The following is a 23,352-nucleotide window of genomic DNA, read 5'->3' on the forward strand; positions in this document are numbered from 1 at the left end:
GTGTGTGTGTGTGTGTGTGTATTTATTTAGACAATATTTTGCATTTGCCCACTTGTTTTAAGTGATGAATATTCATGATTATGCACCTAGGCTTAAAAGGAGAAATTCCAGTTAATGCATTGTCCAAAAGGAATCTTCTATACAGGCAGTCCCTGAGTTACGTGGATCCGACTTCGGATCCGCAGTTACAAACGGGGCTTTTCTCGCCCCGGAGGACGGAAGCGGCGGGACGCCCAGATGCGCCGCGGTCCGCCGCCCCCATCCTCCGGGGCGAGAAAAGCTGCTCCCCGTTTCCCTGGTCTGCAGGGAGACTGGGAGCAAAGCCTTGGAGCACGCCCGCAGGGGGACAGCTCAAGCGTGCCTGGGCTGTCCCGCTGTGGGCGTGCTCCGTGGCTTTGCTCCCCATCTCCCTGGTCTGACCAGCACACCAGGGAGATGGGGAGCAAAGCCTCGGAGCACACGAGCAGTGGGACAGCCACGGCGCGCCTGGACTGTCCCGCTGCCCGTATGCTCTGCGGCTTTGCTCCGCGTCTCCCAGGTCAGCAGACCAGGGAGACCGAGCAAAGCCATGGAGGACTTGGGCGGTCCCACCACCCCCGTCTCCCTGGTCTGCTGGGGGGGGGGAGAGCAGCTAGTGCCCCCCCCCCCCCCCCCCCATCAGACCAGGCTTTTCTTGCCTACCCCTGGGGTAGAGCAGCTGGGGGCTGCCGGGTTGGTCCCGCAGCGCCGCTCCAGTCCAACCCGGCAGCACCCCAGCTGCTCTGCCCCAGGCATCCTGATTCAGCTGCTGCTGGTCAGTTTCAGCAGCGGCTGAATCAGGACGCCTGCGGCAGAGCAGCTGGGTTTCTTCTGGGTTGCTCCAGTAGCGTCGTACTGCTGGAGCAACCCAGCAGTACCCCAGCTGCTCTGCCCCAGGCGTCCCCAAGTCAGCCGCTGCTGAAACTGACCAGCGGCTGAGTACAGGAAGCCCGAGGCAGAGTTGCTCTGCCCCAGGCTTCCTGGAATCAGCCGCTGATCAGTTTCAGCAGCAGCTGACTTGGGGACGCCTGGGTTTCTTAAGTTGAATCTGTATGTAAGTCGGAACTGGCGTCCAGATTCAGCCACGGTTGAAACTGATCAGTTTCAGCAGCGGCTGACGCCAGTTCCGACTTACATACAGATTCAACTTAAGAACAAACCTACAGTCCCTATCTTGTACGTAACCCAGGGACTGCCTGTACACCTCTTTTATTAGATGATGAGCTTTCGTGGGCCAGAGCCACTTCCTCAGATCAAATAGTGGAAGAAAATAGTCACAGCCATATATACCAAAGGATACAATTTAAAAAAAATGAACACATATGAAAAGGATAAATCACATTTCAGAACAGAAGGGGGATGCGGGGGGGGGGGGGGGGGGAAGGAAGGTGAATGCCAGTGAGTTAATGATATTAGAGGTGGGGAAGGGGAAATGTCTGTGAGTTAATAGTATTAGAGGTGACAATTGGGGAAGCTAATACTATTAACTCACAGACATCTACCCTTCCCCACCTCTAATATCATTAACTCACTGGCATTCACCTTCCTTCCCCCCCCCCCTCCCCATCCCCCTTCTGTTCTGAAATGTGATTTGTCCTTTTCATATGTGTTCATTTTTTTTAAATTGTATCCTTTGGTATATATGGCTGTGACTATTTTCTTCCACTATTTGATCTGAGGAAGTGGGTCTGGCCCACGAAAGCTCATCATCTAATAAACCATCTTGTTAGTCTTTAAAGTGCTATGTGGTCCTGTATTTTGTTTCAGCTACACGAGACTAACACGGCTACATTTCTATCACTATTGTACACCTCTTTATTCTTTTATTAAATGTCATTGGGCCTGATCTTCAGCTGGTATATATCTGAATAGCTGCATTGAAAGAATGGAAGTACTGATTCAGAAGAGCTGACAGTTTGGACCAGAGCACTTATATTGGGCCCCAATCCAGAGAACACCAAATTTCAGTTTACACATTTGGAACAAACATCTTATTCATGTAATATGTTATAGGCCACCTATGCTACAAGAAGCTTCTATGATGTGTTTGTATTTATGATGTTTGTTTCTTTTGGGTACTTTTTCTGTCTAACTCTAATCTAAAAACTTTATTTCCCCTTTGAGTTCAAAAAGGCCACTAAAATGATATTGTAATTTACATGGAAATGGAGGTCTGCTTCAAGCAATGTGTGACCTAGAGCAACTGACTATAAATCTAGCAAGAGGGTAATGGATATGTTTGTGAAAAGTTTATTTATTCTAGCCGTCATTTAGTGAAAAAATATTAATGATCATTTGGGTTCAGAGGGGAGAAAAGGAACATGCAAGTATAAGAAGAATAAAAGCTTTTTTGGGGGGGGGGGGAGAAATCTGAATATGCATCATGGAATAAGGTTAGAAAGGACCATAAGAGCCATCTCTGCCTCTCTGCAAAGATGCAGGATTTGTTGTAACTAAATCTGTCTTCTGTTTTGATCTTAAAAAAAAAAAAGATGGATATGGAATGGGAAAATTAAAAAGGAAATAACTGTGTCTATGTACATATTTATAAGATAAAGCAGTAAGTAATTATGGAATTTTTACATTAACAGATAGGTAGGTTATATCTCATATGACACTACCTATTTTGTAAATAGATCACTGATTTGGGGCTTGGTTTTGCAGGTTCATGGCTATATGTTGTGAAAATATACCTATTCTAAATTCTCTGCCTTTGTCAGGATCAGATTCTATTCTGACTGTGTTGCTGGAGCAGACAGAGTGCTATAATCTTAAGTCTTCTGCAACTCAAATATATGAAATTGGCTTCTAGTATCTAATTGCAGGTGGTAGTAAACACAATTTAGATCAGGGATGGGAACCTACAGCCCACATGCCAGATCCTGCCCATGAGGCTCGGGGCATTCTCTCCTGCTCCATCAGCAAGGCAAGCTAACACAGGTGCTCTAGCCATGCAGGGATGGAGCAGTGCTGGGTCCCTGCTGATGGGAGCAGTGGGAGAAGTCCCAAGCCACACATGCCAGCCAGGTAAGCTGCCAGCTGCATCAGGCTCACAGGCTCTGTCTGGCAGGTGGAGGAAAAGGCTCTGTGCTGGGAATGGTATCACAGGGAAGCTATGGCCCCACCACTAGCTTGTAGGATCCACTCTCATCACTCCTATTAGCCAGGAATTCCAGCCAGTGGGAGCAGAAGAGTCTGGCTCTTGCCTGTGCAGTGTGGTATGGAACCCTCTGCAACCCCTTCCCCTGGGAGCTGCACCAGGTAAGTACCCCCAACTCCTGCCTCCTCCAACAGTTTCTCCCCCCTCAGGCCCAGCCCCCTTCTGAACCTCCCTCCTGACTAGATCTTCCATCCAGATCTTCCATCCTACCCCCCCCCTGCTTCTGCACCCCACACACCACCCAGTACTCTCCACCCCAGATTGCTCATGAACTTCTATTCCTACCCAAACTCCACTCCTCCAGCTGATGCCTGCACCCTATCTCCTGCCAATGCCATGAACTCACCCTGCCACCTGGCAGCTCCCTCCCACACACTGAACCCCACACCTTTGGCCCCACCCCAGAGCCTAGCCCGAAGTTTCAGGAGACTTAATCTGGACCTGGGGAGAAGCCCTGAGCCCTGGTGTCCCCCAGAGGCCTGGAGTGAAAGGGGAACTCTGGCACCCCAATTTACATGAGTGAGGTGAGTGTCTCTGTTTTTTTTTCTGCCTATCAATTGAAGGCCCTGACCCAAAAATTGTCCCTCACCCCTGATTGAAAGTGTGTGAGAGTTGGACTGTTCCATCTGGGAAAAGTTGCATGTTGGTGACCTTAAATGGAATAGGTAGCAGAGGAAGATAATGTAAACATCAGTTCACCAATCAAACACAGGAAACTTGAGATCTTTCCTATCGAGCACTCTCTCAGAAAGTCCGGGTAAACGCTATTGTGGGAACAGGATCCAAATGACCTAAAGATATTATATATGCAATTGTTTGTATCTCTGATGCTGGTATAATATTTTACCTATCTATCTAATCAAATCTACTTTAGGTATTTATAAATCACCAATCACTGTGCTATCAGGAAACCAAAAAATGTATACCTCTTCTATAGCACGTCACCAGTTTCTTTTGTCTGCTGTGAAAGTCAATATAGAAGCTGTGTGACCTGTCAATCAGGAAGCACTGGCTGCAGTGCTTTAGGTCATTATGTAGAAAAATGGTCTTGTAACTGGAGATGGGATTTACAATCTTTTCACTTATCTCCAGGCAACACTGTATTTCCTTATGCTTTCCAGAAAAAAAATGACAGGTCACTTTAGGACACAGTCCTGCAGAAACTTACACTCTTTGAGTTCAACAGGACTATTTACATGCATGAAGTTATTCACTTTCGCAAGGTGGGTTGTTTTTGTTTGTTTGTTGTGACTAGTGCCTTATATACTACGAGGCTCTGAAACTCATCTACCATTTAAGCTCACAGTTTTATGGTTGTCAGCTAGCTGTAAGAAATGGGTATCCTATTGCATGTACAAAATGTTGCCCCTGAGTTGATTAGAATTAAATATGGTATAAGCAGAGAATAAATATTTCCTTATGTTTATACATGCAGACTAATCAGTTTTGCCTACTTCTTGAGGGCTTCTAGAAAATCTTTTTACGTCAGCTCTCTCTCCTATATCCCAAGGTTATCATTAGAAGTAATCAAATTCCACAATCCTTTTTAAGGCACACTTCTTAGAATGATGGTATTTTATGAGTTGATAGAACTATGTCTTAATGTGTCATTTGTACATGGATGCTGAACAAACAGCAATTACATTTAATCAGAGTCTATGGAGCCTTTACTGTGCATGTCCTTTTATGCTAGAGTATCATACTAAATAAACATATTTTCCCTCTCTTTTTGTTTGCTAAAAGAACCTTACTTTTTTTTGTAATGGGTATTATGTCCATGGAACTGTATCAGTTCACTACTGTTAGACATGTATCCTTATGACTTTAATCTACTTACTATATTTGGTATTTGTTACTCTTTCCATAAAACAGATTTAAATACAGAGACATTCTAAACAATGGTAGAAAATCTTCAATAGTTTGGGTAGTTCCCAGAAAACCTCAATAGAATTAAAGCCAGATACTATTCATTCTGTACCCTGCATGTACTATAAATTGCATATATATTTATATAAATTACTATATTATGCTATATATTTGAGTGTTTATCTGTCTGAGTGAGTGAATCTGTCTGTACATCCTTGTTCAAGAATGCCTCCTAAATAGTAAGAGCTAGGACCACCAAATAGGTAAGTAGCTTCCTCTTATCATAACTTAAAGCAAGGTTTGCTTGTGCCAGGACAATGGGATGTGTCTGGAATGGGACTGCATCTCACAATATGAAAGAGAATAGGTTGCTATCTGGGATAGTTATACTGTATAATGACCACGGGGGGGGGGGGGGGGAGCCAGAGAGTAGGGGTGGAGTTAAGGGTCCCATGCGTGTGCTGGATATGGTTACCCATTCCTCCCATTCTGGCTCCCATATCCCACAGTCAGAGCCCAAGCCACTCCTGTCCTCCCTCAGCCCCAGTCCCAGCACCACACAGCTGGGAGGTAAGAACCCAGTCCTGGTGAGCCCTCAACCTCGGGGTGGCCAGAGTGCCCCCCAGACTGTACCCCCAAAACTAGAGTGGCTGAGCTCTGCCCACTCTGGACCACTGCTCCAGCCAACCTGCCCCCTCCTCACTGCCCTGTCCAGCTCAGGGGAGACACTGCCCAGGCAGCATTGCCCCCCCCACACACACACTTGCTCTCACCAGTCATGGGAAGCCAATGCCCTGGCCAGCCTCCGGGATCTATTGCCTGGGTAGCTTGGTGTCCACACTCCCAGACTCCAGTCTCCCTCACTCCAATCCCCTGCCCTGAGCCCTCTCCACACACCTAACCTCCTGCCTTGACTCTTTCACCCCCTGTCCTGGCTGCTGCAGTGAGAGATAGGTGGGGTACTCCTCTCTCCCTGAGGCAGCCTGCATACTGAGCCCCTCATTCCCAGCTCCACCCCAGAGCAGTGATTCAAATGAAGAAAACAAAAATGATTTAAATTAAGGACCCGAGCAATGCCAGGTAAATCATCTAGCATAGTACATTATTAAAAGATCATCTAATACATTAGGATCAATTAGCACATTTTTCCTTTTGCTATTTGTGTTCAGTAAGTAAACAAAAGCTATACTATGTATATGACTAATATAAATAATAAAAATAAAAAATTATGCCAGAATAATATAAATGAGCTACAATGATGTGTAGATTAGTAGCCTATAAGCATATATAAACATTATAAGGAACAATGACTCAACATGAGAAGTACAACAGCATGCTTCTAATGCATTCCCAGGCATAGCGTATTGTTATTGCAATAAAGGGTTCTTTACTTAAAATTGTATTGTAAAATATATATAGTTCCACAAGGATTTGTCTTATGTAACCTGTCATCTTCCTATGAAGGATTAGGGACAATAGCAGTGGAAGTTTATAAATATCTTCTCTATTACCTTAATACCAATTTTTTAAAATACATATATATATAAATATATATATATATTTTTTCCTTTTGTCTGTAGTTGCCCTGGACTTTCCTTCTCCTGACCACCTGACTTCCAATTTGACCATCCTCTTCTCTAACTTTCCAACATCAGAAGCTTGCAGCTGCTCTTTGTGATGATTATAAAACCTTGGTGTTATCCTCAGATGGTATCAATTGTATTAGGTCCAATGACTTAGATAAATCTAAGCCAGTTTACAGCAACCAAGAACTTGCTCACAATCCAAAAACACATCCTTGCACATTCTTATGGCTCCTTTTCATCATCTCTCTTAGGGTATGTCTACACTACCCCACTAGTTTGAACTAGCGGGGTAATGTAGGCATACTGCACTTGCAAATGAAGCCCGGGATTTGAATTTCCCGGGCTTCATTTGCATAAGCGGCGAGCCACCATTTTTAAAACCCCGCTGGTTCGAACCCCGTGCAGCGCGGCTACACGGGACTCGAACTAGGTAGTTCGGACTAGGCTTCCTAGTTCGGACTAGGCTTCCACGAGGTGTACCGGTAGTTCGGAATAGGAAGCCTAGTCCGAACTACCTAGTTTGAGCCCCGTGTAGCCGCGCTGCACGGGGCTCGAACCAGCGGGGTTTTAAAAATGGCGGCTCCCCGCTTATGCAAATGAAGGCCAGGAAATTCAAATCCCTGGCTTCATTTGCAAGTGCGGTATGCCTACATTACCCTTCTAGTTCGAATTAGGGGGGTAGTGTAGACATACCCTTATAGTCAAAGTGTAATGCACACTGCATTACTCATTATTGCCAACTTTCATCCCAGCCTGAATTATTATTTATTTCTCATCCTGCAAAGGCCTTTGATTAAATCCATCCTAGGTCTGTATCACTCTAGACCCCATGCATGCACATCACAAAATCAGTGCATGGAATCAAATCTGATTGCATTCTCTAGCCAAGAGAGGATCACAATATAATCAGGGGGCTGTGTGGGACAGGAAAAAATCTGAATCATCAAAGCCATATAAGGATCATTGACTAGCATCAGTTCTCATGTGAGTAGGCATTTCTAGACATCGTTCTCAGTCATAGTTCTTAATATACCCAAAAATGTTTTTAATATGTATGATACATTTAACACACAACAGGCTAGTTGTGTCAGAATGACTGGGTGGTTCAATATCAGTATTGAGTTGTTGAGTCTCCTTCCTACTCTAAATCATCAATTCATATCAAGCCCCAAAATAATTACTAACTGAGTAACTGTTTAGTGACCTATGTAAAATAAGTTGGTGGACTTAAGGCAGTTGTTTCTAAAGCAGATAGCCATAATATTTACCACCCACTTGGCACACATTGGTAAACTTTTTCACAGCTTCAGAAGTGGCAGCACAGAATGTAAGGAAGTCAGAATAATAAATTGGTGCAGAGCCTGACCTAGCTTCTGACACATCAACCAGGTCATGGTTGATACATATTGAAAGAGCAATGTGGGGACACGTGCAGTGTAGTACATTAGCCTCCAGGGTTGTGAATCTGGCATCTTTCATGAGCGTTAACAAAAGCAAAATGTTACATTTAAAAAAAAATCCCTCATATAATGTGTTGTATTTTTCCTATCATTGGAAGTATTTGTCAGTTTATGAAACAATCACTTCTTTATTGATATTTAATTCATGCTGTGTCTATTTTGAAAGAGACATATGGCGCTTATTCTCTAATCATATTAAAAAGCAGTATTAACTTTTATAAACTATAGAAAAGTTTTCTTTAATTGATTTCATGCTGGAAGAGGTAACCTTATTGTGATCCTAGTTGAATTATTATTTAAAAGAGACAAATGATTGTGCTTTTTATTACCAACTCATTCACACAGTACATATGGAGATGCTACTTTGAGAACTCTATCTTCATTTGCTTAAAAATGGTCCATTGCCATTAATGTAAAAGCATTACATTGATTATTTAAGAATTCATTTATTAGCATTGGTTCATTTTAGCCTCTAAAAAAATTCATAGCAAAACATCACGTTGTTATGATGTTCACTCCTGCACTCAAAGTAAATATTTTGCGTAAGTTTTTTTCCCTATCAAATCATATATATAGTAGCCCAATGTCTGAGAATCTGTAATGCTGAAATGCTGGCTGTTCCCTCTGGGTGGCCCATGCTGCATGGGGAGCGCGGGGCCCAAACGGTCGCTTGCTCCACTTGCTCCCCTGCGGTGGCCTGGCTGAGCGGCACAGAAGTCAGCCGAGCGCTAAGGCAGGAGGGGAAGGGGGCGGGACGGTGACGTGCGGCATGACAGCGGTTCCAGGCCCTGACCCCTGGCCGTGACTATCCCCGCCCCACCCCCCTTCACCTCCCGCCGTGGCTCTCGGTTGACTTCTGCGCCGCTCAGCCAGGCCGCCGTGTGGGAGCAAGTGGCGCAAGTGACTGTTTGGGCTCCGTGCTCCCCATGCAGTACGGGGAGTGCAGAGCCCAAACGGCTGTTTGGGCTCTGCGGTCCCCCAAGTGAGAGACAGGAAGGGGAGGAGAAGAGAAAGAGGCTGACTGAGAGCGAGGCAGGAGGTGGAGGAAAGCTGAGAGAGAGAGAGGGGGAGGCAGGAGGAGGAGGAGAGAAAGAGAGAAAGACGGAGCGAGAAACTGGAGCCTCAGGAGAGAAGACCGACATGGAGGAGAGACCTGAAAATCCTGTCTTATGACGGGCTAATTGGCTAGTTATATAATAATCAAACATCCATGGCAGATAGCTCCATCAATGGCTATTAGACCACAATTTTCCAGAAGCTAGGAATGGATTACAGGGGGTGAATCACTTGATTGTCTATTCTTTTCATTGCCTCTGTATCACCTGCCATTGGCCTCTTTTAGAAGACAGGATACTGGGCTAGATGAGCCTTTGGCCTGACCCAATATGGCCATTCTTATGTTTTTGTGATTGTTTTTTATTTGAATCCATTGTGAAATGAATTGGCACCATAGCTCTTTCTATCTATAACTAGTACGTACAAAGAATACAGACAAGTTTTTGTCTTATCATTATTAAGAATGGTTTAGATCACCCATGATACTTTACTAGCTATGAAAATAACTTTTTTGTGGTTAGCAATTGAAACAAAAAATGGTAGAAATTGTACAATGCTACTATATATTGCATAAAACTATAAATGCTGAAAAAAAGCACTAGGTTTGGATTTTTAACTCTTTTGGGACATATAATGGCTGAAAGATACATTCCAGTTCCAGTTGTTCAGTAATACGGCATTTCTTAAAAGCTCATAATCCTACTTTCCATTATTACAGTTATACTTCAGTTATTCTATATTCTAAGTTACTAGCAATATCTGAAAAACACTGTACTGAAAAGTCAAAATGCTGACCTTTCCTTTTTTTGAAATCATAACAAACAGCCTCAGAAATGTGACCCTCAACCAGAGACTTTTTCACATACATTAAATGAATAATCTTACTCCCAAAGAGGTAACACACGATTTGATATTTATTCATGCAAAGGACAAGGCCAAACACTAAACTGTGAAAATGTCATAAGTAAGGTTCAAAGATTTTCTTTTGTCCTTAAAATATACTAAATACCCTTGAGTTCAATACCGGACAGCTCAACAAACCAGCATTAATATGCAACCAGTAGGCCCTTTCCTAATGGTACAATTTGCACTAAAGTGCCGTCTTTGTTGCAATTTCCTTTAGTTTTTGTTTATAGGCACAGCCAAAGAAGTAAATACATCAAGTCACAGGATTTCTATTCATGAGCCTTTGTCTCCTTAATAAGATTAAGGTGAATAAGAAAATTACATCTTATGTTTCATTGTTTTCTGCAAAGATGATATTGTAATGGGCTCCCTTAGAAACAGATTGAATAAAAATGTCAAGTTTATTCTGCTGTATGGAGTCCCTGGGACATCCACAAAGATCAGTCAAGCTTGATGTTTGGGAAGAGATAATATCTTGTAGTGGTGATACATAGCTTCTTCTAAACCTCCACTTCTAGTGGTGATACATAGCTTCTACTAAGACCCACTTAGTATCCATATCTGCAAAACTGAGCCATAGATATCTGCATCCATATCTGCAGATATCTGTGGATTTGTGGGGCTCTACTGATTAAATATGTTGAGAGCACCAAATTTCAATCTGAATATAAAATATTGTAAGTTTAGCATATTAGGGAAATCATATTCTCTTTTTTATCACCAGAACTTTGGTTTCACTAATGATGAATAGTCTCTCTACTACAAAGAGACAGCAATATTTAGACTTCAAACACATATTTGTTATGAACAGTAGCCACATAAGCACACAAACCAGATATATTTGTGGAGATTTTACCTAAAAAGTTCAGCACTGCGACCATAGCATTATTATTTGAGCAAAAGGAGAATACACATGCTACCCAATATAAATAATATCCTGGTTTAAAAAGCATGTAAGCAACTTAGGTGTAGTTCCATTTTCAAAAGGTACTTAAGGACCAGATTTTTAATTTTGTGTAGGTACCTACAGATGCAGATAAGCTGGGATTTTCTGAAGCTCATGGGTTCCTAATTTTCACTGATTTCAATATTAATTAGAACATGGGTTTGAAACTGGCACAGGTGAATGCTCGTATCACTGGTTTAGAGTGTATCACTGGTGACAGGAAAGGCTGAAAGACCCTGTAGCCAGCCAGAGTAAGTCTCAGGTCTGACACTGGGCTCTCAAGGTACAAAGGACGCCACACAGGTATCTGTCAAATACAAGTAGTTTATTTCCTGACAGCTAACAGCTGTGCCCCATAAATGGAAGAACGACATAACAATGAAGTGGCATATCTTACGTCCCTTCCTGCAAGCTTGGAACTCCAGATAGGCTGCGAATAAAGTGGTAGGTTGTCTCAGCTTCCGATGTGCCAGTACCCAAAGCGAGGTTCAATTTGCTAGACTCTAGGCAGGCTTAAATACAGTTTTCCTGCTTTGTTTGGCAGTTTGGAAATTTCCAGGGTATACTCATTACATTCTGACGTAGGGCTTAGCTGTTAATTATCGATCTGGTTCTGATCTAGTTCTACTTGTTCTCTGGCCCTATTTACGTGATCAGTACGTTAGGGTAAACAGAATTGTTTATGCGCTCTTGCCCTTTACTTGTTCTTGCTATATTGGCAACAATGCTTATCTTAAGTGGTGTATGTTCCCAAAGACTTGCTTCTGGCTCATCAGATATAGCGAAAGCGGGGGGAGGAGGGGAGAAATGCAGGCCTCACCATCCCTAAACTAACACGTACAAAGTTCTTCCTCAATTGACCACTACAGACCCACTGCAAAATATCCAGTAGCCTTGTTGTTAACGTAAATTTCCTGGAATCGGAATTAGACAAAGCAGGAATTTGGGTCTTCCACATTTCAGGAGAGTGCCCTAACCATTAGGCTACTGGCTATAATGGGGTGGAATCTTTGTGTCTCTCTTTTTTTTTTTTTTCCATGAGAAAACACAAGTTAGTCCTAGGGACTTCTGGAGAGATTTATAACTGAGAATCCCAAATAGAAGGAGGCTAATCTCTCTAGCTTCTCAGTTAGGCACCTATAGCTTAGTTCATTGGGAGTTGGCTTGTAAGTATCTTTGTGAATCTGGGCCCTATGTCTTATCCCTTTTATCTGCTTTTAACACATGGATAACTTAGTCAGCTTCCACTCAACCTGATGCCTTTTAAGAATCTCTGTTTTAGACACCTAATTTCCCCTATACAATGTGTGGGGAACCTGTGCACCTAGCTCAAGGCTGAAAATTCCACTAGAGTTTACAATGCCCAGCTCTTATATCCTATCGTAGTTTCTGAATCAAGACCTAATTTTCAATGGAGGGCTAATGGGATATTGGCCTCTATGGATACAATTTTCAAAAGCACCTCTATATTTTAGGAACATAAATCCCATTTTCAGAAGTGATTCAGTCACTTAGAACACCACATTCCATTGACTGTCAGTGAGATTAAACCTCCTAAATGCCCAGATCTTTTAAAAATAGAATGTAGGCTCATCAAATAGGTGCTTTTGAAAATTGTATCCATTGTCCATATTTCTTTCTTACTAAAGGATTAATATTTTCCATTAGAATTAATATGCAATACTTATAATTGCTTAAAGGCTTTACTTTCAAATTTGCACAAATTCTTCCCAAAAGAAAGGTTGGTTGGTTTGTTCTTATGAAATATAGTAATTTCTCATTTAACACTATAGATATGTTTCAGAAAATGATGGTGTTAAGTGAAAACGTGTTATGCGGGGTCAATTGTCCCATTGAAAATAATGGAAAAGGTGGGGGTTGCACTTCAAGCGGTAGTGTCTGTTGGGACCAGGACATAAGATTGCAGGAGAAAGGGGACTGGGTTACAGCAGGGAGGGGAGGTGTTTAGCTCTGGGGAAGGGAAGGAGAGAGAGGGGAGGGGGATTGGGTTGGGAGTATGCCCCTGTGATGGGTCTGCTGGGGAACAGCGTGGCGAGCAGCAAACCCTCCGCCTCTTTGTAGGGAGGCAGGGGAAGCCCTGCGCAGCCGCTGGTGATTGGCCATCTGGGGAATCCCAGCCACTGGCCTGCAAGCGGGGATGGAGGAAAGGGGAAAAAGGTGTCTGGCGAGGGGGATTCAGCGGGGAATGACGCAAAGAGCAGCAAACCCTCTGCCTCTTTGCAGGGAGGCGGGGGAAGCTCCACGCAGCCGCTGGCAATAGACTGGCTGGGGAAATTGTGTTATTCCAGGGACAGTCGTTCAAAAATCTTTCCCCCCCAAAAAATCGTGCTATCGTGAAAACGTCTTAAATGGGCACATGTTAACTGAGGAATTACTGTACTACTAGGGATTGACTCTACCGCTATGTGCAGAATAAATTAGGAGTATATTCTTCATTTAAAGAATGTAGAGCTTTATCTGTGAAATCAAGTAAGCATTGTATATTACTATATATTGTACTACTTCATTTTTTTCATCTGCACTTTCCTGTCCCATGTGATTAGAGTCCGAACAGTGTTGATAACATAGATTTTATATACATTTTCACAAGATCTTGCAGTGCATTGTGATACCATTAGTTCTTATTCTCCCGTCTTGATGATGGATCTATTCATACTTAACTTCACCTACCTCCTTTCAAACAGTGCAACATGAACATCATTAGAGTAGCTTGGACATTATCATGGATTTAAACAGTGCAGCTCTGAATATTATTATACTTACAATTGTGTATTATAATTATTCTTTTCTTATGATAGTCTACCATGGCAATAGTTTTAGCAAAAATACAAGACTATCCAGGGTTTAAAATGAAATATGACCACACTTAGCATGCACATGCTGATTCTCAGTCTCAATTAACTGACAGTGGGTCTATTTCATTAGTTTTGTAAATTTTTAGCTATTTCTTTTGCAACCTGAATTTACCAGTTGATAAACAGTTAGTGAAACAATAAATAAAAGTAGTCCATAAATACAAATCACAAAGAAGCTTTGATTACTGTACATGTAGTAAATGGTGTGACATTTGATCCATTGATTCTGCCCACTCATGTGGAAATCAATTCCTTATAATAGGACATGGTCCTGCATTTATATATGAGACTGGAAAACATACTTACCCAGAAGTGTTCACTCTGTTTCTAAATTCTATTTTTGGGTGAGATTATCTGACATGCAAATGTGAGCTATTGATTATTCAAGTATACCTTCCAAAGTCATTAGGAATAGCAGGACCAAAAGCTAATAAATAGATTTGAAGTTTGCAAGAACAGAATAAGAGAACCGGTTTTCCTTGTCATCATCTTTCTCCTTATTTCCAACTAATCTGCCATGAAACTTGGTTATATAAATAGAGGGGCCATATAAGTTTAGGAAATCTTTTGTTGAAAGATGTGACATTGAAGATACTTGGAATATCAGCTTACTAAAACATAGATGAGAATGTTTAACATGAACATTTGTCAGGCAGTAGTAAGTGTAAGTTATATAAGAAATAACCAAAAAACACTATCTGAGTTTGATAAAACAAGAATAAAGTGTTGTTTGTTTTGTTCTTTTGTCTTCTGAATTTTAAAGTGTTACAAAAGCATTTGTATATATGATCCATGGTTAAACAAATCCAAAGTCTTAAAGTGAAGCTAAAGGAAAAATACTGAATTGTGCTTGGCTTTAATTGAATTCACAGACTTGTGATTTTCATACTATTTATATATAAAAACACAAATCAAACCAATCGTACTCAAAACTATGTTCACAGAAATGCTGAAGTTCAAAACAGCAGCAATCTTTTGAGGAACCAGAATTGAATTTCAAGTTTGTAATGAACATCAAATTCTGATGAGTCTTATCATGTGGGGATTTGTTGGAAACATTTTGCATAGCTTCTACCAATCTCTCTTATTTGGTATTGATCAAAATCATCCTGTTTTCGTAACAGAATATAAGAATAGATCTCAACCAGAACTAGTTCCTAAGGCTACGTCTACATTGGCATGTGCCTTTGCGCAAGAGATGTGCTTTTGCGCAAGAGCATCCGTTCCAGTGTAGACATGATAATAATGAGACATGGATAATAATGTCAGTTAATCCAAAATAACTGTTGTGTAGATGTGTCCTAAAGCTATTGTATATACACTCCACTAACATATCTTGTGTAAGAAAGCTCTGATGGCCATTTTAGCCATCGGGCCTTCTTGGGCAAGAAATTCATGTTGCCTGTCTACACTGGCCTCTTGCACAAGAACAGTTGCGCAAGAGGGCTTATTCCTGAGTGGGAGCATCATAGTTCTTGCGCAAGAAGCACTGATTTCACACATTAGAACGTCATTCGCTTTTGCACAAAATCATGCCAATGTAGAAACAGTCTAAGTCTTTCAGTTGCTGGAGTAAATAGACAATTGATTGGCCACACCATGCTGGTTCTCTTTGTTTCCAGTTGCTAAATCATCTTCAATAGCAACAAAAACATATTAAAGAGTTGTCTAGTTTTGTTTAGCATGCTAGAAATTGTTGTAGGTGAATTTCTATCATGGGTGGGAAAAAACTCATACAGCCAAGAGTCCAGACAATCTCTCTTGAAATGTGATCTACTTTATGGAATAATTTGAGAACTACTCTCTCAGACCCAGAAATTTAAATCAGGGGATTGTGAAAAGGACTCAATGCCTCAGGTGATCTCATTTATCTCCATAAAATACAAGAAGAGAACTGTGTCCCCTAGGGCAGCCAGCATTTAAACAATGAAGGACCTTATATATAATCAAGCACTTGATTGAACCTACAAATGAATTATATAACAAAGACGTGTGCAAGAAACATATCGTTTAAGTGGGACAGACATATTATACAATAAGCCAACTCCTGATATTTGGGGTTCTGTCTTATATAGATGCCTTTTACCCCTCGCCCCAATCTTTCAGAGTTACTGTCTGGTCTCCCTACATGCAGTAGAGTACTTCCCAGTAATCTGTTTTGGAAGTATCAAAGGGAATGTTAGGAAGGGAAAGATAACAAAGGCAAAATCCACATCGGAGATGAAAGGTACAGGCTTCTTACTAAGTTAAAAAGTGTTCCCTGCTACTGCTGCAATTTGGATATCTAAAATCAGCTGAAGACTTCACCTGACCTTTCTTCTTTCTCTGTTGTCCTCTTATCTCCTTTGCCTTTGTAGTTACTATAGCTATTGTAGTAGCTTTATAGTCATTCCCATTGGCACCATTATAGTTAATATTAAGGGAACTGCACTGTTACAAGCCCCAATTTCAAGGATTTATAACGGGACATAAAAAAATCCTTCTAAAACTTGAAGTTTGTCACATGAGGACTCAGCACCCATGAAACTTTTTTCCCACTAAATTGAAGACAACACTATAGTTTGTAATAGCCATTTTTATAAAATCTAAATTTGGAGACATTCATATTGACATTTTACTTTATGTTTGTTTGCTTTTTAAAGGGCACACTGATACTTTAATAATAGCACAAATATAATTCAAAACATCCCTACTATTATTTTATAACAAAAATCCATTCTATTATCTTGTTTTTACTAAAAACATTAAAAAGTATTTTAAATTACTGTATAACATTTCCATTTTTCTCTTTGGCCAAAAAATATTTGGTGTTAGGAAAAGTAGAAAAAGCCTTTATACCCCTGCCTCCACTTAATTCACTACTTCAGCAAGATGAAACCTTTACATTTCTCTGTTATTTTTTACTATATTCTTAAAGTGTTTTCCAAGTTTGAGTGCTAAGTTCAGCTTCAGATATATGAATTCAAGTTTCAGTGGGGTCAATTAGAGTACCCTTGAAATGGCTAAGAAGGTGTTGTGCTCTGACCCTGTCTATCATTGTTTCCTTGTGCTCTTCTGTTTGCTGCGTACATTTGTTCTCCTGATTCTTACATCTTAAAATCTTTTGGTATGTCTAGACTGCCCACGGCTTTCAAAAGAAAGCAAATTTCTTGTCTTCTTCCAATCCTGTTTTTGGAAGAGCTTTTTTTGGGGCGGGGAGGGAGGAAGCAGTCTAGATGTGGTTCTTTTGGGAAAAAAACCCTTTTCGAAAGAACCCTTCTTCCTAAAAAAAGAGGCGACTGCTTTAAAAAAAAAACCTCTCCCAAAAACTGGATCAGAAGAAGATATGCAAATTCATGCCAAATTTGCATATCTTCTTTCAAAAGCTTCAGGCAGTCTAGACGTGCCCTTTGACACAAGGATTGGACAATGCCTAGTACCATGACTCCCTCAACCATGACTGAGATTCCTGGGAGCCACTATAACTTCATACCTTTATGTAAAATTTGTACCAATACATGGTAGTGGGGTCTCTCTTGAGTCTGCCATTCTGTAATTTCCTTTTTTTGGAAAGAAAGTTTCCTTGACCTCTTCAAAAGTTATTAGCACCTGGGAGACAGTGACTGCAGAGGTTTTTGTTGTCTACTCCTGCAATCCTGAAGCAGTTGTATTTCTGCATCCTATTATGTCTCATTAGCATGGGATAGAAGTATTTACATAGCAGTATGACCTGGTCATTTCCTGCATATGTTGCTCTTCATGGAGTCCTTATTCTGGCCTACATATTTATACCTGCCTCTGGAAATTTCCACTACATGCATCTGACAAAGTTGGTCTTTGCCCATGAAAGCTTATGCTCCAATACATCTGTTAGCCTATAAGGTGCCACAGGACTCCTTGTCACTTTTGCAGATCCAGACTAACACAGCTACCCCTCTGATACATGGTAGAGATAATATACCTGGATTTCTGTACAGTATTTAATACAGTACAAAACCACACTCTGAAAACCAAATTAAATTGACTGGGATATCAACAATGCCCAGTGGTATACAAGCTGGCTCGATGACTGTAAAAAGCTCAGGAACAAAAGTAATTTAGGGTCGCACAAAGGCTGCTAGGAGTCTTCTCTCATAGAAGCCCACTACTTGACATTTAAATAATCATGATAAAGAAATATGAAACATAGAAAAGTATCCTTCATTGATAGAGGCCTAATAGCTTTTTCAACCTCTAATGTTCAAAGCATTCCTACTTTAATTCCAAGCTGCAAAACGTTCTTAGCAACTCATTTTACCAGGAAGTTCTTAGAGAGGTACTCCAATTAGTGTAGGGATTCCCCATAGACTGATTCAAACAGTATCTCCCTTCACCATCATTTTATTTTTCTCTTACCTTTGAGCAAGAAATGAAAGACAAAAGAAATCAATGTAGTGAAGTATATATTGGGTTCCAAGAAAATTTCCCAGTGTTTCTCATCCTAGGAGGAGAACATGTGGCCAAGATATTCAACTGAATGTCTGATGAGCCTGCCATCTTGTTTTCTATGGCTCTGTAAGGAAATGTCTGAAAGCAAGAAGATTAGCAAAGGAACTAATTACCATAATATATCTACATTTAGTATTTTAAACTTTAAAAAAATCTCAAAGTACATCAATTTTGTCAGTTAACCTACTAAACAGCTTTTATTTTGCTGAAATCCTTAGTGTCTTTTAAATCTCTATGAAATATAATTCAAATTTGTGTACATGTGTAGATATATTCCCTGATGCCCTATGCTTCTTTGACAACACTCAGTGTAAAAGCCCATACTATAAAATTGCCAAGGTTAAAAGATTAGATCAGTGATTCTTGTGATTTGGGAAAAGTAGAAGAAGAAATGAATTGTTACAAAACAGGTCATATGTCCCAACATTAAGGGAGTGTGGGACTGCAGTCTAAGCAAATGAACAGTACTATAATGTGTATATCATTCCCACAGTCACAGGGAAACAGAAGAGTATCTACATCTATGGCTTGCCATATGCTGCTGCACTATCATTAGTTTCTCAGCAGTAAGTTAAATCTAATGAGAAAAAAAGTACAAAGAAGTAAATGACATGATAGCAAAGGCAAACTAAAGTACTTCAGCACCATTTGTCAGCAAGTGATAATGAAGACACATCCATCTTTCAAAGGGTGAAGGACACTGTAAGTTTGAAAAAGGATTTGATTTTCTATACTGTTGTTTTGCTTCTTTGTCGGTCTGACTTTCTGAGTTTCAAATTTTGTGTATTCTTAATAGAGAACTAAGTGAAAGTTTGTGAGTATCAGAGGACCTTCCTTTCCAAATGCCTGCTAAACTGTATTTGACAGAAAACAACTGCTTGGAGAGTACCAGAAAAAAACCCATACCTTCTTCTGAAATTGTCACTAAGCAGCAAGGTGTTATGCTTCAAATTATACTCACTCCACAACATATTTCACAGAAACCACAGCTCTCAGGATTCATAGAATGGACCCAGTAATCTCAAAGGCATTTAGGGGTTGAACCAAAGCTCAATAAAGTCAATGGAAATATCAATCAGATTTAGATCAGGCACTTCCAACTTAAACAAAAGTACAGATCACCAGAAAAATTAGATATATGCTCAATTACTATGGGGCTTTCCTCTTTCAGGAACTCTGCAGGTGTGGTTTTTTTGTTTTTGTTTTTACATTCTTAAGCAGCTTTCAGATTAACAGACTTCAGAGTTTATATAACCATCATTATTGTTCAAAACAGCATAGGACTTGATTGTATAACCCTGGTATTCATGACGAGCCCCTGAGGACATGGCTACACTGCAAAGCAGAACCCACAGAACCTAGCGTCAGAGCCTGGAGCAGTTGATTCAAATTTGCACTGCGGGGCTACAAAATAGCAGTATAAACATTCTGCTTGGTCTGGGTCCCAGGCTCCCACATCTTCTTTCCTCACTGGGGGAAATTCTATATTGCTGTTTTTAGTCCCACAGCCTCAGTCAATTGACCCAGCTTTTGAGATTTGACACTGCAGATTTTCCCCTAAATCATATCAACAGCAATGAGACTATTCATGTGAGTAAGTGCTCACTAAAAGTCATTATGGAGTACAAAATTGACAAAATGTATATGAACTATCAATTTAAAAGAAAACACAAGAGTGTGCTGTAATGTGAAGTCTATTGCTATCAGTGTTCTCGCCTAGAGCAGAATAATAGAATAGGAAATGCTTTGTGTTACTAGTTCTAATTCTGATGCATTCACATATTTGATTTATAAAATTTTAATGGTAAAAATATGCAAAGTTTAGCATTTAAAGCATGTGTAGAAGGACCTTAAGTGCAGCATTGGAAAGTCCTAAATCAATCATGAACATAACATCTTGAATGGGGGAAGGAAGGTCTCAGATCCCATATGGCTGAAGAATTCAGTGCTTGATTGATTAATTTTATTAATTCATTTGTAATGGGCTACAGGCAGGATAAAGGTGACCGGGAAACTTACTGGAGATGTGGTAATTGGCAATGCTCACTGCAGAGTAGTTTTAACACTTCATGAGTGTATACTAGAAAGGAGACAATTTCACTTCACTTATGATTTATTTCTCCATATATCACAGCTCCTTCTTCCATTTATACAGTAAGTTACATTTTTATATAATTATAGGAAAATGAATAAGTGTACCTTTCTTTGTCATATTTCACTGAACTGGGCATATGTGTTATAATCCTCTGAGCCTTAGGAGAAAGCAAAAATGACAGTGACAGCAAAAGTCATGGAACTAAGGTCCTGGCCTACTTATTGAAGATAAAATGAATTTGTTTTATATGGGATTCTTCTACATGTCTCATTATTTGGCTTCTAATCTCTCATGTGTAATGTTGTTTTTATCTATCTCCTTTATATAAGAGGAGATTTTTTTATATTTCTAAACTTTTATCCATCAAGACATTTTCCCTTACCTTTTCTATAAGATGTTTGCTATGACAAGCTAAGTCAAAACATTTTCCCTTACTTTTTCTATAAGAAAAAGTTTGCTATGACAAGCTAATTCAAAGTCACATGAAGCATACCTTGGAAAGCTGATAGATAAAGCACAAATCACTATTTCAAACATTATCAATGAACTGTGGTTAATATCAACCCCAATTCAGGAAAGCATATAGCGTAAGATTCTCAAAACAATACAAAAGGCAGGTTGGCACATGTCATTCAAAATAAGGTTTCATGTGTTTTTCTGAATAGGAATGGGATGACTCTTGAGATTTCAGAGGCATAGGATCTGATTCTCTTCCCACACCTATTTTATGCTGGGTGCAACCCTATTGATCTCAATGAAATTACTCCTGATTTGCATATGTGTACATGAGATCTATAGTACATGATACATTTTTACAACAGTTGCAAGTATAGAGACAATCAAAGGTGGCAATTGTGAAGTCATCAGGAAAAAGAGGTAAAAGTCAAAGAAACAAAGGAACTAAGGTCATGAAGGATCAGAGATTATACCATAGCATTAGAAAAAGTAAAAACTTAAAAAACAACAAATAGTCTAGTAGCATCTTAAAGACTAACAAAACATGTAGATGAGCTTTCGTGGACACAACCCACTTCTTCAAATGACTGGAGTGGGAGACAACCTCCAAACCTGAAGCCAATACTTTCCAGCAACCAAACACCACACCTCAGACATACTCACCCAGAAGCCCATCCCTGAAACAAATCCCCTTGCCAACTCTGTCCACATATCTATAGAAGTGGCACCATCACAGAACCTAACCACATAACCTACAACCTCAGGGGTTCATAGAACTGCACATGGTGTCCAATCAGCTCTGAAGCAGCAGCCACTATAATGGCTACTGCTATAGTGAACTAGCCACATTCAACCAGTGAAATAGACAAGTTTTTCAAGCCAACTACCACACTCAACTGGCCAAATAGCAACGTGTGGCTAGTGGCTAACATGTTGTAGCCCTGGAATTTTATAACTAATAAGTCAGTTACTTATAATGAATGTATGTAATAGCAAAAAGTTTGGATTAAACGTAAATACAATATGTAGGCCTCAGACAGGCCAGGCAGCTTTGTTAACTTAGCTCCAGCTCTGTTCTATGTTAGCATATTGAAGTGAAGAGATGGAATATTAAGTGATGTTAATATTAGGCAAGGCTTTGTAATAGATACAAATAAGTTTAATGTTGAAAGAATTTTTAACTTTGTTAAAGTGACTAGAAGTACCCCTTTGTTCCATGCTGCAATTCTGTAAATGTATTGTTTGTGTGAATGAGAGAGACAATGTTTTAGGAGAGATAAGGGAGAAGGCCACTGCATCCCCAATGATCAGAGAGGGGCTGGAGATTCAGAAGCACCAAATAATTATCAACTAAGTGAAAGCACACTGAAGATGCAAACTGGACTGAGGCAGATTGATGAACCCTGAAGTTAGTGGCAGGCACCCCTTGATAGGGAAATGATAACAAGTTTCGCCAGAAGACAACACCCAGGAGGGGTTGTCAGTATACTGATATCAGATGACTGTGAGAACAACTTCCTGATTGATTGTGATGCTGAGTGACTGATTAAGGCCTGATAGGACAAAATGCATAGACTTTCATGGAAATAAAATTCTATAAAGGATGGTGTGTCTTGTATGAGTTCCCATTCTGCCAAGTGGAGCATCAGTCCAGACTAACAAGGACCTGGCTCCTTCCTTGCACCCAACCTATCTGGCCGATAGGTTGGGCCAAGCAACAGAGTGGTAACTATTCCATGTGTGTGTGCGTGTGTGTGTAAATGCATGTGTTACTTTGTGATATTATCAATAAATGCGGCATATTGCCTTATCCGCCTGAAAAAGATCCCATGCTCTTCTTTTAAGCATAATAATGTTGGACACCATGGTTCTAATATGATATATGCCATCAAGTCCTAGCAATGTCCCTCTGCCATGTATATTGGAGAAACCAGTCCCTATGACGAAGGATAAATGGACACAAAATCAGACATCAGAAATTATAACACACATAAACCTATAGGAGAACATTTTAACTTACCTGATCACTCAATCATAGATTTAAAAGTAGATCATTCTTCTACAAAGGAATTTTCACTATCCAATTACAGAGAGAGACCAGCTCTCCCATCTGGTAGCAGCTTTGAGGTGGCAGGTGTGGGTGCAGATGAAGAGTCTTTGAACCAATGAAAGCTGTGGAGTTAGCGCTCAAGGCCATGGCAATGCTCAGAGACATCCCTGCTGCTACCAGGAGTGGCACAGGGGAAAGGAGGCAGAGTGGGCAGGGCACTACCTTAGTCCTGCTGTGCTGCTGCTGGCATGTCTCTCTGCATCCCTTGGGAGAAGGGGGGGCTGTAGGTCTCCATGCACTTCCTGGGGCATGGACAGTGTGCACGGAGCCACCCTCCCCCCCCCCCCCAGCAGAGTTGCACAGGGATATGTCATCAACTGGCACTCCCATGAGCAATGTTGGGCCACCTG

Source organism: Pelodiscus sinensis, chromosome 1 (genome assembly GCF_049634645.1).
Source record: "Pelodiscus sinensis isolate JC-2024 chromosome 1, ASM4963464v1, whole genome shotgun sequence".
NCBI lineage: Eukaryota > Metazoa > Chordata > Testudines > Trionychidae > Pelodiscus > Pelodiscus sinensis.